Source organism: Aplidium turbinatum, chromosome 7 (genome assembly GCF_918807975.1).
Source record: "Aplidium turbinatum chromosome 7, kaAplTurb1.1, whole genome shotgun sequence".
NCBI classification, from domain to species: Eukaryota; Metazoa; Chordata; class Ascidiacea; order Aplousobranchia; family Polyclinidae; genus Aplidium; species Aplidium turbinatum.
The window spans coordinates 2,344,521-2,372,010 of record NC_137478.1 but is presented as its reverse complement, the minus strand read 5'-3'; the positions used below and the strand labels follow the sequence as shown (position 1 = coordinate 2,372,010).

Genomic DNA, 27,490 nt, shown 5'->3' with positions numbered 1-27,490 from the left:
GGCACAAGTTTGACAAAATTAAGGTCACAAATGATGCTTTGAGACCGCATGAACTGACCAAATTCAACTTATCAAACTTTAAGCAGCACAATTTAAATGCACAGTTTTTATAAGAACAATCTAAACATGTTAACGTTTTGCTTTTTTTTTAAAAAACTTTGCTGGTCTCAAAATTGGAGACTAAATTTTTATTAATGCACACAAACTTAAAAGCGTTTGTTAGACTATTCCTTCTTATACCACATTAGACTATTCCTATTTATACTACATGCACAGTATAGAACAATCGGGTATTTTAGACTGCAACTAAATTTTAAAACCAGGTTCGAAAATGAGAGTGTCTCTTAATTCCTGGGTGTCTTCATGCCACATTTTTGCTGTACTGTTCTACAGTGTAGCAAAGTATTAGCCTGCACAAGTCTAGCCAGACTAAGCAATTATTTTTTTAAAGTAGAATTTCAAAATGCTGCATAGGATTTCTAGATTTGTCTGAGCCATGGCGACCTTAAAATACTGACCATGTAAGCAATTTTAGGCTCAAGAGCTGAAGGCTGACCCTGCAATCATGCGTTTAATATACTACACCTCTACTAAAAATAAAAACAGCTACACCGATTTGGAAAAAAAAACAAAGCTAGCCTCAACAATTCCCATCATTCTCAAAGGTACCGTACAGTAAGTTACTTTTCACACAATTTCATAACACTTCTGGGTGTGCCCTCAAGTAGCCTATCATTATTTTACCAAAACCGACGCGGCTACCGGCATTCGCTAGCTAGCCTTCAGCCTCGGTACTCAATATTTGTTTGCATGGCCAGTATTTCAATAAATCAACATTTCATTTATCCAAATATCCTACCCTAAATAACATTTCAACAGCAAGCACCTTAAAAACTACCGCAAAACCTAATTCAATTATTGAACACCATATCAGTGTTGCCAGAAGTTTAAAACAATTAACTTTTTAAAGGAAATGCCACGAAAAGGAGTGCAATTTTCAAAACAAAGCTGAGTAAAATTAAAAATTTGTTCAATATATAAATTATAAAAACCGCAGATAAAGCTGCTAAATGAAACGTTTAGTAAAGTTTCATCACATAGGAATTATATTAAAATTGAAAGAAAAAAAAATATTTTAAAAACTAAGACTTTTCTGCGCTTTTGAAAAGTAAAGATAGTTCTTGTAGATTTTTCCTGTTCAAAGAAGGGTATGTTAAAACAATTGTGCAAATTCAATAACAGAACAACGGGACAGTAGGCTACCGATTAAAGCACACAGATATCTGTTGGGGTTTTCACACCTGGCAACTCTGCATCGTTTTAGTATGCTTGCGCAAATGGCGAATGAATATACAATTAAAAATTGATTTTCTAGCAAACTTTTTCATATAAGATAAATATTTAAGGTGAAAAACGTTCACTTCAACTTTTTATACATATCTTTTCAATATGGTATGTCAAAGTCATGAAAACATGTTCGCCTCCAGTTTAGACTCCAGCACGCACGATGACATGGCCTCTGTTGAGTACGTCATGGCTTGTACATTTCTCAAGGTGTTGCGACCGTGCCTAATCCTTGCATGAAGTAAATCATTTCCATCTCAAGCACGCTTTAACTTTCGCGTTTTTTCAGACTCCTGCTGTGTTATGGCAAGTAATATTGTTCGTTTTGATGGTCGGAAATAAAAAGTGAACTGAAGTATGTGACTTCAGAAATGCAACTTAATGTTTGATATTATTAAGTCTTTCATTCAATGCGCTGTCAAATAAATATCTATTTTGTATTCTTTTCCATTCCGACAACATTATTTTTGTCAGTTCTGTTCATGTTCAGAATTTGTGCTGAAAATGCTCTCTGAACGCACCAAATTTTCTGGGGGAGGCCCCCCAGATCCCTCGCTGTTGCTTTGCCGTCACTGAACACCCTGTCAAAGTGGTCACGGTACGCCACTGGTTCAAGCGCACACTCCGAGAGTCGAACCAGCGCCGCTTGATCTTGAAGCTTCTTCGTTCACAAAGTCAAGCGCTAACCAACTGAGCTATCGGGGCAGACCAATCATCTTCAACAACTATAATTGATGTATCTGGTCTGACAATCGTCTCAACATTTGTCTTCCAAATTTCATCTTTTGTTTTACAAAATTGAAAACTAAAAAAGAACTAAAGCAAAGTACAATAGGTATGTGTTTTGTTACAAAAAGAAACTTTCAGCTATTAGTTCCTCTGTTATTATTTTTGCTTCTTGATACTTGACAAGTCAGCTCACAGCTGTAAAACACCTTTCCAACTTCATCTCCATTAGCCTATCCCTGGCATCCTTTTCGTTCATCTTACCTTCAACATCCAATAGATGTCTGACAATCGTCTTAACATATGTTTCCCAAATGTCATCTTTTGTTTTATAAAATTGCAAATCAAAATTTCTAAAGCTCTGTTCAATCAAATTAAAAATTAATTTTTTATAAACTTGCAAAAGAAAATTATTTAAAGAACAAGATGTGTTTTGTTACAAAAAGGAACTTTCAGTTGTAAGTTCCTTTGTTATTCTTTTTGCTACTCATTGCTTGACAAGTCAGCTCACAGCTGTAGGCTACAACACCTCTCCAAATTTGTCTTCGTTTTCTCTGGCATTCTTTTCGTTCACCTTACCTTCAACACCCAGTTCGTGTAGCTGGCCCATAGCACCTTAAATAGAAGGACTCGTAACTCGCAATCTCGGGTTTTTAAACTTGGGTCCCAAAACCTTAAGGTAGGTCTAGGGGAAGCTCGGGTTAGTTGAGCCACTGGGTTAGTTGATCCACCCCTTTCAATTCTTAAATGTGGACAGGTAACCACATTTTATCATCACGTGATCTTAAAGTTTCTCATCGCGTGGTCTCCCGTCTGGTTTGAGTTGACGATTGATATTATATGTGGTGCTGAAGTTAAAAAGTTGAGTTTTGACCTTGGAAAGTAGATTTTGAAAATAGAGGTATGTCCAATAATATTTTTTTTACTTGGTTACTGAGACAGTTTTATTTAATTTGTTTGGTAGCTTACCAAACAAGCTACGTTCTGAATAAAAAGCGGCATGGTGTGCCATGAAGTTTTGCTGTAGTTTTAACATTTTCATGGCGGTATAGTTAAGGTGTTAGTTGAGCCACTGCCTTCGGTGTTAGTTGAGCCAGTGTATAAAGGGCGTTATAATGCTTACGATACCTCCACACACCTTACATAGATTGCAGCCGTTGGATAAGTTTGTTTACGGTCCAATAAATCTCTTTGAACTACATAAAACTCAACAAAAGGTCATAAACGTGGTCAAGCTATAATGAAATGGTGTTATTTGGATGCCGTAGCAATACCTTCATTATTTTATCTGCACATTGAGTTACGAGCAACTCTTGGAACAATTGTTAACCTGTTTTCATACATTGATATTATTACTTTAAATATAAACTAAGGTTGGAAAAGAAATGTGGTTAAATTTGTGTTTTCAAAAATAATAAATGATGGCTCAACTAACCCTTGCCGTGGTGTTAGTTGAGCCATTTGACTACTAGTTTTTGAACACCTGTGGACCCGGTTGTCGTCGTTCGACAAGGCTTGTACTTCTTACAAATATTGTTTAATATACGCAGAAGGTAGACCACTGTGAATGAAGAAATAAAACTAACTCATATAAAAAAAATTGCAAAAATGCAAAAAGTGGCTCAACTAACCCGACCTTCCCCTACCCTGAAAAAACTAAAATGTGGATTTCTCAACATACAACCCATTTCTTGTTTTTAAAATGATGCTTGAAGATGAAATAATTTAAAAAAGGCAAAAAAAAATATTGAAAATGTGGCCGTATTTTCCCAAACCGCCACCAAGTGGTGAAAATACACAAATTTTAAACACAAATATTTTTAATACCGCTTACTGGATTTGAATCAAATTTTAACAGAATGTTTGTAAGTATCAAGACTGAAGCTCTATGGAAGGAAATGAAAGATATTTTGAGAAAATAAAAAGTTATTCAAATTGTTGCATTTTTTCAAAAATTTTTGATCCTCAGACATGAAACGAATGGGTGCCGACAGCATCATGAACAAAATTTCCAAAATTCTTTAACCAGAGGCTTTGCATGTTTACTCTGTCTGATAGTGTTAAAAATTTGAAAACGATTGGCAAAGAAATGAAAGAGATATCTGGGATTAAAATTTGGTATTTGGTCAAAAATCACATTTTACGAAAAACAACAATAAACATTTTCAACACCTTAAAAGCCTCCTTTATCATAAGTAGACCCTTTTTTGCCTCTGTTTGGGTTTGGAATCCTTTCTCAAGTGCTTTTAATGTTTTTCTCTTCGCTTTGGATGTGTCAGAGCTTCTTTTTGTTAATTTGTCAAGTCAAAACGTGTCCAGTGTTCGGCAGATTTCTGATTATTCAGATATTTTGCCACTGTCTTGTTTTCCTAATTTTTTTTTGCTGAAGTATAGAAGGTTGGCAAAAAGGGATTTGATCTTCTGTTGTTGGATGGCTTTCTGGTGTTACAGGAAAGGTTACACTTGTGCAACAGTAACAGTTCATCACTACCACCATTGTTAGACTTACAACCAACCTTATCCAACTTTCTTTGTTTAGCAATATTGCTTTTAATGCTTTCAATGGCTCGCTCATTGCTCATTAACTACTCACTGCTTTTAATGGCTCTATCAAACACAAGATTGTTTTTCTGGTTAGATATTTAGAACACAAAATTCGATCTTATTTGTCGGGAATTGAAAATAAAAATTTCTACGATGATGCAATTGATTCACCATTTCTTCAGAATTTGAACCGGGTGAACTGATGATACACAAACTTTCAACAGTTCATTTTGTTTATTCAGTACAGACATGTTTGAGAAGTAGAACTTTCACTGCTGTCGAATTCACGTAAGCCAAATTTTAGCACATATCAATAGCCCAATGGGTAGAATTAAAGCAGCTTGCATGACGGATGTCCAATATTCTTTTGAACGGATTTGTTCTGGACAAAAGCGACTTGTTTGTGCAGGAGAGAAACTTTCTACTTAAGTAGGCCAGTAATATGCGGTAGGCACTTTAACATTACCCAGAGTGCCTGCTTTTCAATGTGAAATTGCTTTGTGTTTTAGTCACAATTTTCCTTATAAACTCCATTGATTGCAGTCATTAAGATCTTTCTTGCACTCAGTTCAGTTGCAAAAGAAAAAATAGTATTAGCAGAGGGTGGGAATCGAAATTACTACTCCTCTGCCCTAACCATTAGGTAACGCTGGTTGTAGCGAAGCATTCAGTTAAATTTCTTTGTATCAAAATTTTTCGATCAGAATATCACGTGTCGAGTCACATGACTGAAATCAGCTGAATCGCGAGTACGCTTTTCGACGAGTGGGTAATGTTAAAGTGCCTACCGTAGGCTAATATGCAGTTACACTGTTTTTAAAAAACAATATGGCATTAAATTAGCTCATAGCTGACGAATAACTTTATTAAATATAGGCTACTCATTTGCTCTGATATAGCCTAAGCCAGTGGTTTTCAACCAGGGTTCCGAACTTCCGTGGAACCCTAAGGTTCTGCCAGTAAGTCTAAGGGTTCCGCAAGTTTACATTCAAATCCGAGAGTCTATTTTATTATTATATGGATGCATTCTGCTTGTTGGTTGAAAAGGAATATCCTACAATTGCGCAGAAAGCGCTGCGACTCATGCTGTTTTCAACCTCCTACTTGAGTGAGTTTGGATTTTCAGCTGTGACAACCATCAAGCACAAGAGGCGAGCACAATTGCTGTCTGTGGAAGATGAACTATGTGTGTGTCTGTTAAACACACGACCCAATATTAAAGACTTGTGCAAGAAACACCAGGCTCAAGTTTCTCATTCATTGAATTGTTTATGAGAATAAATATAATTTTTTACAGTTTGTATTTTTATTGTAGGCTACATAAATAAATCTGAACATGAGAATTTTAATTTTATTAATTAAACGATGTTTTTTGCATAAGGCAATTAAATTATGGAACAGGGGTTCCTCGAACTTGTGGAATGTTTCATTGGGTTCCGTTCCACCAAAAAGGTTGAAAACCACTGGCCTAGGCTGATGTCATTGATGTACCTCGAACCAGTTTGCAGTTTTAAATCTTACGCGATTTAAACGTATACTGAATGTTAATTCAAATTCTTTTCCATTGACTTAAATAAAAAAAACACCCATATTTGCCAAAAATGTAATATTTTTGCGACTAATAAGCCTCAAAAGACCTTTCATTGATATATTAGAACAAAACAAGTGTGAAAAATGGAATTCTTGCCCCCCAAAACCCTGTAAAAGACATCAAAAGCAAAATTTTATGAATAATTTATACCACATTTTAGATGGACCCAAGTTTGGATTTGGGACCCAAGTTCCAAATACCGAGCATAGCAGATAGCCTACTAGTCCTTCTATTTAAGGTGTCTATGAGCTGGCCTGACAATGGTGTCATCATACGTTTCCCAAATTTCATCTTTTGTTTGATACAATTGCAAACTAAAAGTCATAAAGTTTTGTTCAATAAAACAGCAAATTAAAATTTGATCAAACCTTGCAAAAAAAAAGAAAGATATTAAAGGACAACTCTGTGCTCTGTCACTAAAAATAAACTTCCACTTGTTATAAAGTCGTCCACCTGTCAAATCATGCGTTGTTAACTTTGTGCTAAAAATTGATTGTTTTTATTGTCATTATATAAGCATGATATGCAATTTGTGCTGGGTCTTCATTTGTGTGGCTCTTTTATGCAAAAGGGATCGTCCAACTTGTGTTTGTTTTTCATGTTCAGCAAATCTTGTTGTCTCATAATTATTGCAAGTAGTGTAAGATCGTATAGCGGTGCGGGTTGACTGATGTTAAAACACCCGATCTACCCTGAGATGATTCCACTCGAATTTGTCTGCTCGCATACCACCATCTTTTTCTGTTTTAAATCATTGTAAAGTCGATTCCGATTACTGTGAAAACTTATGGATTAGTATCAAAAACTTGACCAATCAATCTAAACTAATAGTTGGTGCACTCTATAGACACCCAGGAACTAATTTATCTTCTTTTGTTCAAGATCTAAACAATTCCCTAACCACTCTGAACGAAAAGAATGAAAAGTACTATCTTCTTGGGGACTTTAATATAAACATCACTAATTGCAATCTCCCTGGTGTGACCGAATATTTAAACATGCTAGAAAGCAATGGAGTGTACCCTCTGATAGTTGAATCAACCAGAGTGACTGATACCTCTTCATCAACTATTGATAACATTTTAACAAATGACACTTCAAACGCTATCCTGCCTGGTATAATCACTAGTGACCTCTCGAACCATTATCCTATATTCTGTATTATTTCTGGTTTAAAGAACTGCTCTCGTTCAAATGCCTACTTTGTCAGAGACAAACGGCACTTTAACCCTGAGCTATATTGTAATGACCTTAGTAATCATATGTCTGAATTACTACCAGTATTGTCTGAATTGACATCTGATAATTTAAACTTGAAGTTTGCTCGCTTTGTGAAAATAATCACTAGCGTAATTGATAAACATGCTCCACTTAAACAACTCTCTCGTAGACAAACTAAATTAAAAAGTAAACCCTGGCTGACTCGAGGATTGCTTGTTTCCATACGAAACAAACAAAAAATGTACAAAACTCACTTTCTAACAGGAGGCGAAACAGGAAAATACATTTACAAAAAATACTCAAATAAATTAACAAAGATTAAAAGTATAGCAAAAAAGCAGTACTTTCAAAACCAACTGAACATTAATAGTAATGAACCAAAAAAAATCTGGAGTATTATAAATTCTCTTTTGCCCAATAAAAAGAAAACAACCCAAAATGTTGATTGTGTTCGCGTTGATGATAAACTGGAAAGCGATCCAAAAATAATAGCTGAGAGTTTTAATTCCTTTTTTGCCAATATCGGAAGCCACCTCGCAGAACAAGTCGAAACTGATAAAACAAATAATTTTAAAGACTTTTTAAGCAACCGTGTTTCCTCTTCTATTTTCCTTGAACCACCGGACGTGTACGAAATAATAGAAGAAATACATCAGCTAAAGTTAAATAAATCAGCAGGGAGTGATGGTATCTCGCCTTATTTCCTTCGAATCTCTTCGACTATCATAGCCTTGCCTCTATCCATCCTTTTCGACCACGCATTTTCGAATGGCATATTTCCAGATGTTCTCAAAATTGCTAAAGTCATTCCAATTTATAAATCTGGAAGCAAACTCGAAACAAATAATTATAGACCAATTTCTCTACTCTCATGCTTTTCAAAGATTCTAGAAAAGTTAATGTTCAAACGTTTGACGTCGTTTATAAATAAGCATTCGATCTTAACGCCTACTCAGTATGGCTTTCGTGCCAACCATTCAACAAGTCATGCTGCTTTAGACATTATTACCTCCTCATACGAGCAAATGCAGAACAATGAACTGACTGGACTTGTTTTACTAGATCTTAAAAAAGCCTTTGACACAGTTCATCATGAAAAACTTTTGCATAAACTTGATCATTATGGAATTCGAGGAGTTGCCAATGCCTTACTTACTTCCTACTTGAAAAATCGTAAACAATTTGTGTCTATTGGTCAAGAAAATTCTACATTAGAAGAAATAAAATTTGGTGTCCCTCAAGGGTCCATATTAGGACCGCTTCTCTTTTTACTTTATATAAATGATATATCTAACTGTGTTTCTTCTGTTCCTAGATTATTTGCTGATGACACTTGTCTTGTTATTAAAGCCGATAATTTATTAAGTCTTCAAAATTTAATTAATCTTGAACTGAAAGGAATTAAACGTTGGATCACAGCCAATTCACTTACGTTAAATGCTTCTAAGTCTAACTTTTTAATAATTGCACCCAAGACCAACCAAAAATCAACTAATGTTGAAGTATTTTACGGCAATACCCAACTAAAAGATGTTCACACTGCTAAATACCTTGGTATCTTAATTGACAAAAATCTATCTTTTCTTCCTCATATTGATGCTATTTCTTCCAAACTCTCCAAATCTATTGGCATACTCTCTAAATTAAAACATTGTTTACCTACCAAAGCTATGCTTCAGCTTTACTATTCTCTTGTGCATCCTTACCTCATATACGGACTGACAATTTAGGGGTCGTCATACAAAACACATATTGGAAAGCTTGGTGTTTTGCAAAATAAGGCAGTCAAAGCTGTTGTGAAAGGCAAATGGGCTGACCATGTCACACCCTTTTATAAACAACTAAATATCCTAAAGTTAAAAGATCTGTACAACTTTGAAATTGCTAAGTTTATGTATCAGTTTAGTTTTAATTTATTACCCGACACTTTTCAAAACTACTTTAAAAAATGTAACCAAATTCACAACTTTTCTACTCGAAACTCGACCAACCTAGATTACTATTATTATCGATACACAACCACAAAACTACAACGCTCAATAAAATACTCTGGCGCAAAAATTTGGAACAATATATCAGATGAAATTCGCAAATCCTCATTCACAACTTTTAAAAGAATGTACAAAAAGAAAATTATTGACTCATATTAAACAAATGCTAAATTAACCTACTAATCAGTTTTTTGATTTCTTATCATCTTGGACAGCTTCACCGTTATTTATGTACTATTATGTCTTTGTCTCAATTATTCAATTATAATTATCATTGATGAGTTAAGGGTGGCTGCTTGACTTGAAGACCTTGAACGGTCACTTCGCAGCCTCCCGCTGCTGTGATGCTACCATCATTTTTTTACTCGTTTTTTTTTTTATTGTAAACTTTTCAACAGTTTTACTGTACATTGTGTTTTGATTTATTGTACATATTTTTTCGCAGCGGCCAATAAACAAACAAACAAACAACAAGCTGGGATGATTGTTTTATGTTGGAAAAACGCGCAATTGTCTTCGAAGCACTCAATTTGTCCTCGTCAGGTCGCGGTTTTTCTCTGGGGAAAATAACCGTGACTTTACGAACACGAAAACCTATAATAACACTGTGCTGCGTTAATTTTAAGGTTACTACAGTATTGACGGTTCTTAGTGTACTTTTTGATGCTGAATCCAAAACTGTTATCCGTTTTCTTCCATCAGGTCTAGTTTTTTGGCAAATTGCATTTGAAATTTTCGACAACTGCTGCTTTCAAGGTCTTGCGATTGAGATTTGTGATGTCATAAAAATGATTTAGCAAATGAATTAAGTTTTGATGAGACTTCAGTGACATCACAATGAGAAGAACATGACGAATACACGCGATGCTTAACAAGTTAAACATATGAACTGGTTTTTACAGGCTGCGTTAGTGTGCAGTTAAGATGATAGTTATTGTATTTTATTTGGAAATTAGCTATGTAAAAACTTATGTGCACTCAATACTTTACCACGTCAGTATATTTGACACGTTTGTGTAATAATGATAAGTTTTGTTTTTACAGTACAATGAGAAAGTGCAAAAATGATGCAGACAGGTTCTGTTATATGTGGCAAGGTCACCCTGCATAGTCGCCAAGCAAAAATTATGCAGTTTGTTAAGAAAGCATATTATGAGTATTTTGGAGTAAAACTAGGCGATCAGGACAAGGCATTTGCTCCGCACATATGTTGTAGAGCATTCGTTGAAAGCTTGAGATTATGGAGCCTAAAGAAAATAAAGAGCTTTCCTTTTGGTATTCCTATGGTATGGAGAGAAGGAAAAGACCATGTCACTGATTGTTATTTTCGCATGACCAACTTACAAGGTATGCTGATACTTGTACTGTAAGGAGGCATTTTCATTTATTGTTTGATTTAAGAGTAACAGTGTTCTTTTCATTTCAGGAACAAACTGGAAGAACAAACAATGTGAAGTACCCTGATGTTCCTTCAGCCATGAAACCAGTATCACATGGCCCTGGTATCCCTGTTCCAGAACCACCTGGAAAAATAAGTGAAATGGAGTGTTCTTCATCTGCAGAGCGCGAAGAAAGTGAACAAGACACATGGGATGCAGAGCAAAGTACAAGACAACCCAAGCCTCTTACACAGCTTGAGCTGAATGACCTAACACGAGATTTAAATCTCACCAAAAAATAGAAGCATAGAAGCCCTGATTAGAAAGCATAGAAGCCTTGGTTACGAAGCACAGGTTAAAGAGCTGCTTGAAAGCTTTCAACCCTTGGAGACCGGATGTTTATGAAAATGCACTTTCTGAGTTCGCATTTGGATTACTTTCCTGACAACTGTGGTGACTACAGCGAAGAACATGGAGAGAGGTTCCACGAAGACCTTCGCCAGATGGAGGAAAGATACCAAGGATACTGGGACGTAAACATGCTTGCAGATTACTGTTGGTGCTTAAAAAGAAATCTTCCCAATTCCACATATAGAAGAAAATGTTTGAAGCGACAATTTTTGTCAGCATAAATCATTTGTATTTGTATTGTTATTGTATTTATCGTCGGAATATCATCATGTGCCGAACAACGCTTTCTGTGTTAAGCTATTTTGAACACTTCGGTTTTATTTCACACATTGATGTTGGCAAGTATTTCGCATTTAAAACACATTTGTGATGTTAAGTGTTTACGTGTCTATAGTGTAGGGGAGGGTGGGGTAAGATGAGCACCTTTTTGCTTAAGTCGCTTTTACAAAACAACGGTTTGTTTTGAAAAATTTTAATAAGGTGAACTTAAAGCACCAGTGAATCAGCTACATTTTAGATTGAGTTTTATCACCTTGCGATTTTTATATTTTTTTATATTGATACTTATTCGCGTGTTGCTCAACTTACCCCGGCAAAAATTGTATGGGGTAAATTGAGCAATGACTTGGGGTAAGTTGAGCAATTCGATTAAGTTTAAGCATTCTCCTGTCAGTTTGTTTGTATAATTGCGAGGCATTATGCTTTACAACACAACACTGTTTTTTTTATCCAATACGAATCTAAAAAGACATAAATTCAACAGTTCAAACATTAAATAAGCTAAAACTATTTCTTTTGGGGTAAGTTGAGCAACTGCTCCAAGATACTTCAACTAGCATTGCACATTTTACCCCATCATGATTTTTGTGACAAAATTACAAATATTTAAAAAACTACAAGACTAACCAACCTGAACGTTTTATTGAATATCCTCACACTTTATACTTACCAATACAAAAAAACAGATTTGATTTACAATAGTGTAACAATAAAGTTATTCAGTTTTTGGCAAAAAAATAAAAATTTCGACTTTTCGACATAAACAATAATTGCGTGCCATTGTAAAATGCAATTCGCAGTGGACATAACAAATACATTGAATGAAGTGGCATTATGAGTGATATATCCAGAATAAAAAAAAAAATAATTCCGCCAACTTGTTTTTCCAAAAACAGGGGTTGCTCATCTAACCCCATTGCACACTTTACCCCAGTCTCCCCTACATATTAACTTCTACTGTTATACTTCTACTACCGCACCTTAAAGGTGCGTCTACACGAGAAAGTGTTCTTGCTTAGAAATTCTTGCTTAAGCTAGTGGTTAAGCTCGTTTCGTCTACACTGGCAACCTCGACGAAGATTTTGCTCGCTTGAATCGCGGTCACGTGAGTATATCTAATCCCCAATGACGTCACGTTTCAAAAAGTTTGCGCCAAAGCATAGCAGTTCGCGCTAAAGTACAGCAGAGTAGACCAAGCAACTGACTGTTCTTTAACTATTTGAAGTTGTTGCAGTCTTTCAGTCATGGCTTCCCAGAAGTTGTGTAAAAAATGCTGCAAAAAGCGAAGGATGCAAACCCGCAATTTACTGCTTATTGAAGCATTCAGACACCTCAGTGAGGTTGAAATGTTGGAAACAGAATTTCGTGTCAGCGTGGGTGACTGGTAACAACCAGCAAGATCATTCCTCCGCTATTTTTATTACCCAGTGTACAATGGCAATGGTTTTCTGCTGAAGATGCTGTTTTGGATTTGAAATTGGAAAATATTGTGCTTTCTATGGGCTATTTCGAGTACGGTCACCGCCAGTTCAGCCCGCAACATTAATAAGAACGGGTTGGGATCAAAACTTAACGAAACCCTTTAACAATACCGCCCTGCCCAGTCTGGATACTGAGCTGAGAGGAGACCTGAGATTTTGGCGGGAAAAAACATTTCTAAGCAAGAGAACTCACTTAAGCGCCCAGTTTTTCGCTCTGAAGCGTATTTTTTCTCGACGGCTCGCGTACTCGCGCATTTTCTTAAAAGTAAGCGGCACAAACTGCGATTAACTTAAAGAAACAAGAAGTTTGGCTAGCTTAAGCAAGAAAACAGTCGTCGTGTAGACGCACCTTTAGGTTGATCGCCGTTGAACAAAATTATGTGTTAGGAAGCTTTCTTGGTTAGTTGTAAGTGCCTTTATTTCAACTGTGTCATTAATATTTTGGTAGTATTTAAAATGGCTGTCATTGCAAAAACCTTGCATTCAAATAAAAATATCATCTTGCGAAAATTGACAACATGCATGACCAATTAAGCTACCACAGAAATTAGTTTCTCTGTGCACAATAATGACCAAAGCTAGCATAATTAAATATGTGATAAAAAAAAAACTTGACCTGATTGAAAAAAACTGGTTGCATTTTTGACTTCAGCGCAAAAAATTGATTCAGAAACACTTAAAACATCTTTGACCTTTGCGAAAAAATTTTCAAACGCAGCACAGTGTAATCAGTGGCGCCGGCAGAGGGGCAGCTGCCCCCCAATGTTTTGAGCATCATCTTTTTAATTTTTTTATTATTAATACATATTAATATTATTTTTTTAATATTTGGATCCCAACCTCAAGTAAGTCAACTCAAGTTGCAAGGGGGGGGGGGGTAAAACTAAAACTTTCTCTTTAAAAAAAGTATGGAAAACCTTGATGACTAAATTGTACAGTAGATAAAAAGATTTTCTATAGAAGCAAAGATATAGACTTTTTAAAGTTTTAACTAACGTCACATTGATGTAGAAAAATAACAACCTGTTAAATTTTTGATACCTCACACTCCCATGACTTCTTCCGCGCGCATTTTGGAATTGGTTACTTGCAGTAATTCTTTCCCTTAAACAAAACGTTTTGTTTCAGCAGTTTTAAGTTGTTCGATTCTTAAGTTGTAAAGGAGACTCAATTTCTCCAATATTGATCATTTATGTTTCTTCTTTAACCGTATCTATTACTGCTTCCTTTTGGCGGCAAGAGTCACTGGCCGAGACCATCAGGTTACGTCTCTCTTATTGCTAATTACTCCGTCGATCGGCTTATATCAAATAATAACGGAAAAAAGTATGCCGTTGGTCAAAAGCCTTAAGTTATCTATCACTTCAATCAATTTATTTCGCAAAATATATTCGTGATTGTGTATTTTAGGTAGAAAAGGTGATAAAGACTCGGTTTTTGACCTATTTTCGCCATTTCTTGGTCAAACTTCTCAGTTCACATTTTATTTTGAAAGTCTGCTTGCATTGAACACAGAATTTCATCAATTTTGTTTTTACGTTTCTGTGCAAACAGTATTCCATGCACTTTTTGCACTACAAAGCAATTTGCGCAAATAACAAATTACTTTCCTAATTATTGTCTGCCAGCAAAGAATGATTCATTCGAAGCGCGGTTTCTCCTCATGCGTGAACGTCTGAACTGTCATAAAACGCCATATGTGAAAGTAACTAAGGGGTTGGTGTCATATTTACGTCGATTCCACGTCAAGTAATGTCGAATAATTGTACATAACCCTGTAGCAATTATTTTCGACTTGGATAGGCGATTCTTTAGTCAAAAATCTCATCTTAGGTAAATTTGACATTAGTAGATGTTAAATCAACGTAACCTCTTCATTGACTTGCATGGTTGAAAGCGTTTTCCGCCAGCTAAGGAAATAAACTCAATCATTATCAGTGACAAACACAAAATGAAACCGCACGCTAATAGTAAACTGTCAATCAAGCTATTAAATATCAGCAAATTTCTTGCATTTTATATCTGGCTGTGACAAAAGGTTTATTGTGAACTTCACATTTATTCGATACCAACATAATCGTAATTAAAAGTTGGGGCAAGAAAAAAAGTAAAAGTCAAGAAATCTCAGGTTTCTAGCGTCACTGCTTCTATGTAAAATTGCTGAATTAGCAGATGACGAGACCATAGGGTCTACACCAGTAACAGGTATAGCCTACCGTTAAAGTTTATCGCAATCCAAGGTTTAAAAGAGTTATTAGTCGTTTATCATTTAATTTGAGATTCATTATTTTTGTAACCTTTCGCAGTACACTCTACTTGGTTATACATAGTATAGCACTGTAACTGTAACTACTGTACTTTTCATACAGATGTCGGATTTCATTGCATTCCTGCAGACCTGTTTCAAAAAGTAGTCTGCCCCGATAGCTCAGTTGGTTAGCGCGTGACTTCGTGAGCGAAGAAGCTGCAAGATCAAGCGGCGCTGGTTCGACTCTCGAGGTGTGCGCTTGAACAACGCATTCTAAGGACTGCTCTCCATTCAGCGGCACCCAATGGATGGAATAATTCCCCGGTAACAACACTTCAACAATCGGAAAACTTCACTCTGCCAATCTCGGTAACCGATCCTGCGTCAAGAGCCTCTACAAGCATGCGCCACTACCAAAAACAACCTATCAGGGCTTTGTCAGTCCGAGGATAAAGATTTAAAACCAAACCAAGTAAATGAACGATTTGCATAAATGAATTCAATGTTTGCTTCCTTTGTTCATCTTGCCAAGTATACACGGTAACGATATTTCTGCTTTATTTTGTTGAAAAATCTTTCTACAGTAACAGTACAATCGAAATAACAATTTAAGTTTTTCCAAAACGAGTAAGAAAACTAGCACAGGAAAAATTCGGTGGAAAGCGGGGTGTTGAAAAAATTACGCCTTTTGGCTGATTGTTTGATTCTACTGTAGAAGTTTTATTAGAGATTTTTTTGTGAATACAATTCTTTTAAAAATAACACGTGTTTTCCAAGTATATTAAAAGTGTTCAAACTCTTCCGTTCATTTGGACAATTTTCTATGTTAGGTAAAACTACCCTCCAAGGACGGTGTACAAAACAGAAGGAATTCTCCACCCAAGTAGAAGGGTGTCTACCTCGCTCTCCGGCATTTTTTGTGTTGTAGATTAATCTATTTTCGTCATTGTCTATTTCCACATGTCGTTGTAAAAGTGCATGCAGGTTAACGATATGCAAGTGTTTTTGTGTACTTGAATAAACATTAGTCAGTTGGAGTCAGTAATGTGATGAATTAAGGCCTAACCTGTTAGCCGTTCTTGTAGTGTAAAATAAGGCACAGCTGTTGGATGCAGGGTCCGTTAATGACCCTGCAAAATTCGGTTGATACAGTGAGTTACTGCTCAGAAATATAAACAATCGCACTTTTTGATTTTGTCATCAGATAACATGGATGATGTATTTCTACGAAGAGAAGACTGTGTTGAATTGCCAAGTGATCAAAAAGGAAGCAACGACTGTGGATTATTTGCAATTGCAAACGCAGCAGCTCTTTGTTATAGGATGGGTAAATACTAAATACCGTGAAGTTATGACGTTGCATCTTACGTGTGGTATGTGTTGTGTAGCGCATTGTGGTAATTTTTTTTACTTTCGGCAGATGGATCCAACTGGCTTTGATTGGGACCAAGAAAAAATGAGAGCCCGTCTCGCCTATTGTTTTAAGGTTGGAGAAATGAAGATATTTCCAACTGCTACGCATAAGAAACCTTTTGGAATGGAAATGGTGGAAACATCGCAAGTAATGCGTATTTATTGCCACTGTGGACAAACAGACAATGGGGGGAAATGATCGCTTGTGACGACTGTGGCGGTTACTATCACAAAACATGCGAGTCTGTCCCAGCTACAGCTTGGGAAAACTCAGAAGTTCAGTTTTTTATTTTGTAAAAATGTACATTGTACACTTTTGAATATGTAGAAAACTGGGCGCAGTGAAGGAAGATACATGTAGCTTAAGTTACTTTATATTTCTTCAAAACGGTAGTTATGAAAAACCAGACCAAAATATGCTCAGTGCTCCATTCACCAGAAAACTTTGGTTTTAACTTTTATTCTTCTTCTTCGTCGTATGAGCTGTTCTTCTGGACTATATGTTTGGGCATGATGTCATCAGCCACTCGACAGTTTCGTCATCCAGGGCCTTCAGTCCAAGCGCTCCATGTGGTGGTTGATGGATTGGGCAGTCATGGACGACATGATCTACTGTCTGGTCTGTGGCGCCACACTCGCATCCCGGTGAGGGAGCCAGGCCCCATTTGCACATGTCTGAACGAAAGCGACCGACGCCGGTTCGTAGGCGGTTAAGCCGGACCCACGCAAGTCTTGCGAGGGACATTCCCGGAGGGTGGGGATCGACGTCGGGTAGGAAATCACGGAGTTGGGAGGTGTTGTTTTGCCACTCCATGTTCCATGTGTAGTTCGTCCAGTGTGCCGCACTTATTCCAAGATCTTCAACGTTAAAGTCAACGTTAACGTTAACTTTTATGATATAGGCCTACACAAAATATAGTCAAAGACTATGTTTGTCAACTACAACTCAAGACAAGCGGCTAACAAGTCAGCCTTCTTTGCTAGGTTTTTGCTAGTTTGCGTCATAGCACAATCAGGATGACATCAAAAGATTATAAGCGGTCATCTAGTTCTAGTCAACCACTACCCCATGCAAACTCATTTGCGCGTAACGCACGGACACAACTTGAAATGGTATAATACAAATGAATCAGGTTAAAATGATACGTAAATGGCTTAATACAAATTAAAATTTTTCCAATATATTATATAGCAACAATTTTTAACTTTCATCTTATTTTCGCTTCATTCCCAATTACGTTTCTGCTGTAAACCATGTTGTTAAGATGCAATGGTGGATAAGTCTTCAACAGGTTTCTAATGTTAAAATCATTCATACAAATCTGCTGCAAGCGTCAAATCTGGCAACCCTGTTTTAGCAAATCTGGCCATCAGGTGAACCTAGTTCTAAAAAAAATCAAATATGATAAACGGTTTCGTGCGGAGTGGCTGCAACAAAAAGAATTTAAAGACTGGTTGATTGGTCCAACGAAAACTCAGTGGAACCAAGATGTTCTCTCTGCAATAGAGAGGTTATGTGTCATCGATCTACTCTTGTGAAGCATACCAAAACGCAACGGCCCATCAAAAATATCAACAGCAAAAAAGCTGTATCAGCTATAGCGGATGCATTTGCACAACATTTAGCAGAAAACACATAAGGAAAACACGGAAGTGCAGATTGCTGCTTTTATAGCTCAACACAACTTGCCTTTCACCTTGGCTAATCCCTTACTGTCGCTGATACAGTCAAGAGTACCTACCAACCCAGTGGAAAAAGTTGCCTTATTGCAAGTGGACCTTAATGCCACAAACTGCACCAAAGTTGTGAGGCAAGGAACTGGTTTATTTTTCGCTAAGAAACTGATATCTACGTTAATAAAGACCAAATTTAGCATCATACTGGATGAAATTATGGATGTTTCGTCTGCAAAACAACTGGGCATTGTTGAAGTCTATAGCGATGTCGAAGATATGTGTGTTAAACCCGAGTTCATTGACCTGTACAAGTTGATAAGGGCACAGCAGAAGGCATATACAGTATAGTACAATCAAGCAGTCACTGAATGACAAAGGCATACCAATGTGTAACATTGTCGGATACTCATCTGACCTGACACTACTAATGTAAGATTTGGCAGCAACAACAGTGTAGTTGCCTTGTTAAAGAAAGACTATCCTGATGTGACAGTGAATTGCCAGGATACCTTTCGAAACCATACTCTACAGTCCATGCTACTTTTGCTAGTACTGCATCAGCAAGGCGAATTGTGGAAAATGATAGAATCCAGCAGCAAAATCAGCGCTTGCTTCACTTAAAGCCGAACTGGAAGGTGTGCATCTACCTTCTGGATTTGTAACTGTTTTTTAAGATACCACAGAACTGTGGTTTACAAGACAACTTTGTCTTTCATTATGTAAAATATGCTGAGGATTTTCCCCAGCTGCTTGGATCTGTTACAGTGACTGAGAGCTTGAAAGTTACTGCATTTGTTTCTTTGGCTCTAAGTTTAGTGCTACCACATTTGTGGTTATGCGTCTATTCAAAGCCGATAATTCAAAGTGGTAAATTCAAAGCCGATGATTCAAAGATAACAATTCAAAGCGGTCGATTGAAAGCCGATAATTCAAAGACGACAATTCCAAGCGGTCAATTGAAAGCCGACAATTGAAAGCCGGCAGTTCAAAGTTGACGATAATTAATCCGCTTGATTGGAAAAGTCAATAATTGAAATTAATTAATCTTATTGTGATGTGATAAGAGTGCGAGCTCGTACTGTACTCAAAAGTCCATCGTTTTGCAATGCTGAAGTTAGTCAGAAGTCGAACAAGGAGTAGTATGGATGTTTCTTTCACGAAAACGGAAAGAGGAAGGAATAAAGCATGCTATGGCGGCTACTGCTATAATCACGACAGGGATAGTAAGCTTGGTGAGGGGTTAAGCTTCTGGTTGTGTGAAGAGTATTGGAAGGAAAACAAGTGCAAAGCAAGAATGCATGTCTGCAATGAAAAGGCAGTGAAATTTGTTGGAGAACATAACCACGCTCCAAATGGTCAGCGTAAGCAGGTTTTGGACGTTTGTGCCCAGGTTAAGTTGCAAGCAGCAACGTCTTACGCTACAACTCAGCAAATCATTACGGCGGCAACAGCAGATTTGCATCCAAATGCAGCAGCAGTATGATGCTCGAACAACGGCTCAGTATCTGCGTGGAATTGCTCACAACTTTGGCATGTAGTTTTCTTGCGAACTATTTTCTGTTAGAATTGTCGGCTTTTGGTATGTAATTAAATTGAAACTGTTTTCTTATGAACTATTTTAGGTTTGAATTGTCGGCTTTTCTCTGTTTTGTTTTTTGTCGTTAATCTTAGCTTTGAATTATCGGCTTTTAATTGACAGTTTTGAATTTTCGTCTTTGAATCGTCGTCTTTGAATCAACCGCTTTGAATTTTCGTCTTTGAATCATCAGCTTTGAATAAACGGCTTTGAATTTTCGGCTTTGAATTGTCTGCTTTAAATTGTCGTGCTACCCACATTTGTATAAGCATTTGCTGCAGTCTCAATCATTGAAAACCATCTCTGAATTGTCGAATATTCTAGCTTTTTGCAAATCTATTATGGATGAACAAGATTCTAAGAATACCAGCAATCGTTTGAATTTCATCAGCATTGCTGTATCTGCAATACAAACCTATCTACTGCGCAGATGGTGGCCATTCAGATGCATCACTAATTCTGTTTATATGTGAACAACTTAACCTGATTCTAGTTGCAAAACAAGGACGCCATTACTTCAGCAACCTAATAACTGTGTCTTTCTTGTGGCAGCTGACGAGCACTTCTTTGTACAACATATTAAAGAAGTTTTTATTTTGCCTTCTATAAGACAACTTCAACAGATTTCTGTTTCAAACACTGTCAATGGTGGACAAATTGATGTGCAGTACATAAAGCAACGCACTGCTTCGCTACGGAATAACGAGCGAATTGTCACTTTGATGATTGATGAAGTTTATACAGCGTAAAGAATGGAGTACAGCAATGGAGCTTCTGTTGGACATTAACAGAAGATGGGACTCCTGCAAAGACGGTTCTCACAATAATAAAGAAGAAGTTCTGCCTCTCATCAGGGACAATGGATTAGAAGTGGTGTTTGGAACTTTGGCTGCAAGTAAAGGTCCCACTTGAGTAAAATATGTGTTAAATGTATTACTTATTTGCACCGGGTCAGTTGTAACTTCATGACCATTACTTAAGGAAAAGTTGGTTGCATATTGTATATATGTTTTTTGTTTGTTCGGCCAGTAATTTCATTTATTATTTTCCATGTGTTGCTAGAGTTGTTTCTTTCTTTGTTTATTGAAGCTTTATAATGATTAGACTTCGATTTCTCCTTCACATGAGTAAGCAGATTTCTATATTTTTTGTACTTGGTGTATAAATCGTTACTCTTAACCAGTTAAGCGCGTATGACACTGATCAGTGTCATGGAAATTCATTGGATCAGTGCGTATGGCACAGACGCTTTACATTGGTACTGCGTATGACAGACACTTTTGTCATCATTGTACATAAACATTTGAATGCGTCTTCACGTATACTTAACTTTATGTGTGAATTTGGAGTAGTTTTGAAGTTCACTAACAGTGATATCTACAATGTTTTTCAAATTTTTCTCTACTTTCACTCTGATAGCAGATAGTCTATTGTACGACAGTCCCTTGCCAAAAATTATTATCATTGTAGTATGACTGCTTTGAGACTAGATACATCGTGGTCAAGCGAAAAGGATGTTTCCAATCAGCTGAACAAAAAAGTGAACATGAAAAACGTGCAGGTGGAAGCTAGAAGGCAGGATTGGGAGAGGAAGTTGTAACTAAAAGATTGTTGGTATATTGTAAAATGAGTGAACGTATAACAATTAGCTGTACCAGTAGCCTATGTTATCGTACGAGTTTTTTTTATCAGGTTTCATATCTATTAGCTGTACCAGTAGCCTATGTTATCGTACGAGTTTTTTTATTAGGTTTCATATCTATTAGCTGTACCAGTAGCCTATGTTATCGTACGAGTTTTTTTATCAGGTTTCATATCTATTAGCTGTACCAGTAGCCTATGTTATCGTACGAGTTTTTTTTTATCAGGTTTTATATCTAGGTGCACTAAATATAATTATGTCATGACCTCTCGTAAGAGAAAACACCTCTCGGATGATGATATATTAGACCTCCTCGAATATTCTGAAGAAGTCTCGAGTGAATCTGAAGCGGATGAACCTTGTTTGCAAGGGATAGAATCCAGTGACTCCATAAGCGAAACAAGTTCAAGCATTGATAATTTGTCCTTGAATAGTTCAACTTCACCTGATGTTGCAGCTAGTGGAAGCTCTTGTGGACATGTATATGGCAACAGTATCTTGCAAGGTCGACCTACTGGAGAAACTAATATGATTCCCAGTGTGCAGAATAGTTCTGATACTTGGAAAACGCAAGGCCACACCAGGAATAGGTTTGCTTTTTCCGGCCATCCTGGGATGACACAAGATGTTGAAAACACTGAAGACCCTCTTTCATTCTTTGAATTATACTTTGATGATAATATCGTGAATCTTATAAGCGAACAGACTAATTTATACACACACCAGTTGATATAACAGCATGGAAGTTTGCTGAAACGTAGGTTTCGTCTAAAGTCATGGGCAGATACCAACTCTAATAAGATTAGAGTGTACCTTGCTTTTCTTCTTCTGCAAGGTATCGTTCCGAAGCCTAAAGAAGAATTGTATTTCAGCAAGAAGGACTCCATTGACACACCATTCTTTCGAAAAGTTATGACCTCTAATAGATTTATTTTGCTTTCAAAATTTCTTCATTTTTCCGATAACACTGTAAATAATGATGCAATTCCTAAAAAGCTGTCAAAACTCTGGCCAATATTGGAACACATAAAAAACAAATTTTCATCGGTATATATGCCAAAAGAAAATGTCTCAATAGATGAATCTCTCATGTAATGGAAAGGAAAGTTAGGTTGGCGTCAATATATTCCGTCCAAACGAGCAAGGTATGGCATCAAATCATATGAACTTTGTGAATCAAGTTCAGGATACATTTGGGACGATTTTGTGTATACGGGAAAGGAGACAACATACCATTCAGAATACCAAAGTGAAGGGAGTGTTGGTGCAAAATCTATTCTTAGTCTTGCTCATAAGTTGCTAGGACAAGGCTATTGCATCAGCATGGATAACTTTTTTTCTTCTACAAAACTGTTTGACAAACTATGTGAAAACAATACTGATGCTGTGGGGACAGTAAGATCCAATTCAAAAGGCTTGCCCAAGGACCTTATGACTAAGGTACTCAAGAAAGGAGACGTCGAAGCAAGATACAAAGACAAATTGATGGTGCTGAGATGGAGAGATAAAAAGTATGTCCATATGCTCAGTACAACACATGATGCTGAAACAAAGGAAATCTCAGTGCGAGGTGAAACAAAACTCAAGCCACAGGTTTGCCTTGACTATAATGATAAAATGGGAGGTGTTGATTTGAGTGATGCCTATTTAGCATCATACCCAAGTGCAAGAAAGAGATTGAAAAAGTATTATACAAAGCAATTTCGACACATATTGGACATGGCAACATTCAATTCGTATATTTTGTACGTGAAAGGTGGTGGAACCCATTCTAGACTGAAATTTATTCTCAATTTGATGGATAGACTGGTAGAAGTTTATCACCGGGAAGTAGGCTGTACCAAATTTTGGTAACTTTATCAGATTTCTTAGGAACTTTGCCAAAAGTTGTGGTTATACCACCGCATCAAAATGTAACAAAATTTTTTTTTTTTTGTTATGGTCTTACGCCTCCTAAATCTCGTTTCCATGACGACGAGGCTAAAATCAGATAAAACGTCATAACTCCTCAACCACTAGAGCTAGATCGAAAAATTTTTTCCCAAAAGATGCAGAATACCCAAGTTCCTATATGTTGTCAATACATTATATATGTCTAACTGCTCAAGTTTTTGTGTAAAAGCCAAAAAATGATTTTTTGTATACTTTAGCTAATATTACAACAATAACACATGTATCGGCATGGAATTTTACTGGTATATTTTGTAATTTTCCACTTAGATGTATGTCATAATAGCTTATTGTTGTATATTTGACTTTCAGGTGAGCTTAGTCATTGAGCATTGCATTAAATTAAAAGATTGTTAATAACAATATTTTAATTCAATTTGTTTAATAATAATTTGTTATAGCCTATTTAGCACAATTAACAAAATGTCCTGGTTTCAGATGTGGTAATTACTGTATATATATCTAATATTATAAAATGGGTAGTTCTAATCTTAGTACCGGTATTAAGTTAAGAAGCAAACTATGGTTACTGGATGAATATGTACCCTTGAAGAATGATTCAGATAAAATAGTATTTTGTGGTGCAAGCCCTCCTTCAGTTCAAGATGTCTTCATGAATTTTAAAGGACAGCATGCTAAACTTCAAGATGAAACCAGGAGGCAGTCTAAAGTTAGGGATGCTGCTGAGAAAACTGTTTTTGAAGTTCAAGATTGGTGGAAAAGAACAGGTATAGAACTAAAATCTGAAAAAGGATTACTCAAAATGATTTTGACTTTGCATAAAAGATATCAGGATTTGCAAAAGAACAAAAAAAATTCTTCCAAGCAGCAAGTAGAAACGAGAAATAAATTTTTGCAAGATTGCAACCAAATCTTTTGGGCTGTATCTGCAGAATTTGAATGGAAAGCCAGCACTTCAACCAATCCTGTTTTAATTGAAGATTTCCAATGGTTGCAAGCACTGAAAGACCCCACGAAACATGTTGTAATTGGACCCAAAGATATGAAGACAATTCAAAGATTAAAGAGAAAGGTAAATAATGAAAATGTTTTGGCAAAAAGAAAAAGAAAAGAACATTTAATCAAAACCACTACTCGATTAGAAACTGACAGTGAAGAAAGTGAAATTGAAATATGCCAAGATGACGAAAACTTTGAACCTCCTTGCACACACAAAAAATACTCAAAAAGAGAAAATCTATCAATCCGGAAGTATGTAAAGTAGCTGACAAACATCAAATCAGTCACAGAGCTTTAACTGAAATTGTGTTTGCTGATAAGGTGACAACACATGAAACATCAAGTGGTCAGGTTACTCTTTCAGTCATGACCTGTAAACGTCAAAGAGATGCTGCAAGATCTGTTGCTGGCTCAAAAATACAGCAAAATATTAAGCAATCAATTGAAGCTCCTGATGCTTTGTTTATATTACAATGGGATGGGAAAATGCTTGAAGGTCTACATCATGTAGACAAAAGTGTGGAGCATGTTGCTATTATCCTTCATTCACTTACAAATCCAGAAGATGACATACTATTGTCCATAACAGGATTGCACAACATCGCAAGCACTGCCAAAAATGAAGCCTTAATTATTCAAGATGAGCTGCAGAAGTATCCAGAAGTTAAAAATAAAATTGTTGGGTTTTGCTTTGATACTACAGCAGTCAACACTGGAGTGCAAAATGGTGTTATTGTCAAGCTTCAGGAATATTTAGAGAAGAAACTGCTTTTGCTGGCTTGTAGGCATCATATTTTTGAATTGTGCTGTGGTGCAGTTTGCAGAATCGTGTTTGGTAACACAGAATCCCCTTTTGAAAAAGTATTTGATGTTTTGAGGATGAATTGGGATAAAATCAACATCTGCCAGTTTGACTTTTTTGACACCAGCAAACTGCCACGTAATCTGCAATGTCGTTGCAAGCAAGTATTGAAGTTTTGTCAAGCATTCCTTGCAAATGACCAACATTTGAGCCTAGTGAGAAAAGACTACAAGGAATTCATTTGCTTGGGTGTAATCTACTTGGGAGGATCCTTACATTCAAGTATTTCATTCTCCATCAATGCGCCAGGTGCCATCTCACATGCAAGATGGATGTCCAAAGTTATATACACGCTGAAACTTGCATTGTTTTCTTCTTCCCTACTGACCCAGAATTTGCTTGATGAACAAACTTTAGAACGGATTAGATATCTAGCTTTATTTTTGGTTCTGTATCATTTGAAAGCTTGGTTTACCTCTACAGATCCAACCCTCGCCCCATTTGCTGGCTTGACATTGTACCAAATGCTCAAAGATGACCTGGCGGTGCTTGAGAAAGGGTCTTCCAAGAAACACGTTACTGCACAGTTGGTACCTATGCTCCAAGTTTATTTACAAAAATTTGACTGCCATTTGTGGTATTTGTCTGAGAGACTTGTTGTGCTGGCTTTATTCAGCGATATTGTGTCCGACAATGACAAGAAATCAATGGCAAGGACTCTAGTTAAATGCAAAAAGAATAGCAGCAACAAGATTTCTTTGCAAAAAATGCCAGCACTTTCAAATAGAGCAACCTTGGCCAATTTGATAGGCCCTGATTCCTGGACAATCTTTAATTTGTTGGATATTGAAAGCTCCTTTCTGAAGATGGATCCAAGTGGTTGGAGCCAGAATACATCCTACAGGAAGGCCCAAACATTCGTACAATCACTTAATGTTGTCAATGATGCAGCAGAACGTTCTTTAGGCTTGCTGACTGCCTTTAATACTGGCAGGGTCACTTTGGACCCTGCGCAACAGCAAATCCTCTTAAAAATGGTCTCGGACTTGAGGCATGCCCAGCTGAATGTTGCCACATCTAGTGAAAGAGTAACCAAGAAAGGGTTATTTAAGCTGAAGTAATAGTTTTTGCTCTTTTATGTGCATTTTATTCGCTATTTTCCTGTTCAGTGCTTTTTTGCAAAAATTGATTGGTAAGCTATATTTTATTTTTTCTGGCATAACTATTTTGTGAACTATAGTAACCTATAACCAAGCAAATAATAATTAATATTCTCTAATACTGCTTGTGATTGCAATTCTCTTATGTATCACAATTTGCTTGTGTATAACATCACAACTTGTATAAATGTTACATTAATACCAAATGCTATTTAAACCTTTTTGCATTTTAGTACTGTAGCTAAAAGTAGGCAGTGTGATTTTAGCGAGTTATTTGCAGTGCAGTTTCATTAGTTGAAAAGCATGCATTTTACTGTGTTCTGATAATGGCTAAATACTCTAGCCGAAAACGTTTAACATTATGATTATAGTTTAAGAAAAATGCATAGATTAATACTGTTGTTAGGAATTAGCTGCTATGGTTGAAAAAAAGGAACCTCTTTACCAAATCTATAATTTGTGTATTGTTACAGGTATTGCAAAAATAAGTAAAAATAGAAATTTTTGATTTTATTTGAAAAATTGTACAGTTAGACATATATAATGTATTGACAACATATAGGAACTTGGATATTCTGCATCTTTTAAAAAAAAAGATTTTGATCTAGCTCAAGCGGTTGAGGAGTTATGACGTTTTATCCGATTTTAGCCGCGTTGTCATGGAAACGAGATTTAGGAGGCGTAAGACCATAACAAAACAAAAAAATTTTTGTTGCATTTTGATACGGTTGTACAACCACAAATTTTGGCAAAGTTCCTAAGAAATCTGAAAAAGTCACCAAAATTTGGTACAGCCTACCGGGAAGCACCAAAAAAATCTGGTCGGCCATCACTTGAACAAACGCCTTTCGACTAACTTCTCGGCATTTCCCTGATATGATACCGCCAACAGCTACCAATCCCAAACCTACCCGTCGATGCCATGTCTGCTACTCCAATAAGCAAAGAAAACAAACACACTACCTTTGCAATGACTGTGATAAAGCACTATGTGTTTCCCCGTGCTTCAAAATCTATCACACACAAAAAGACTACTGAGAGACGATTGTTTCGTAATAATATCAGTTTTGTTTTGGCAGTGTTTGCGTTGTTGTT

At 36.5% G+C, this 27,490-nt stretch overlaps 1 pseudogene; it reads left to right on the top strand.

The window, feature by feature from the left end:
• The first annotated feature begins 10,456 nt into the window (after positions 1-10,456).
• LOC145774502 (uncharacterized) lies at positions 10,457-11,098 on the top strand (annotated as a pseudogene).
• Positions 11,099-27,490: the final 16,392 nt, after the last annotated feature.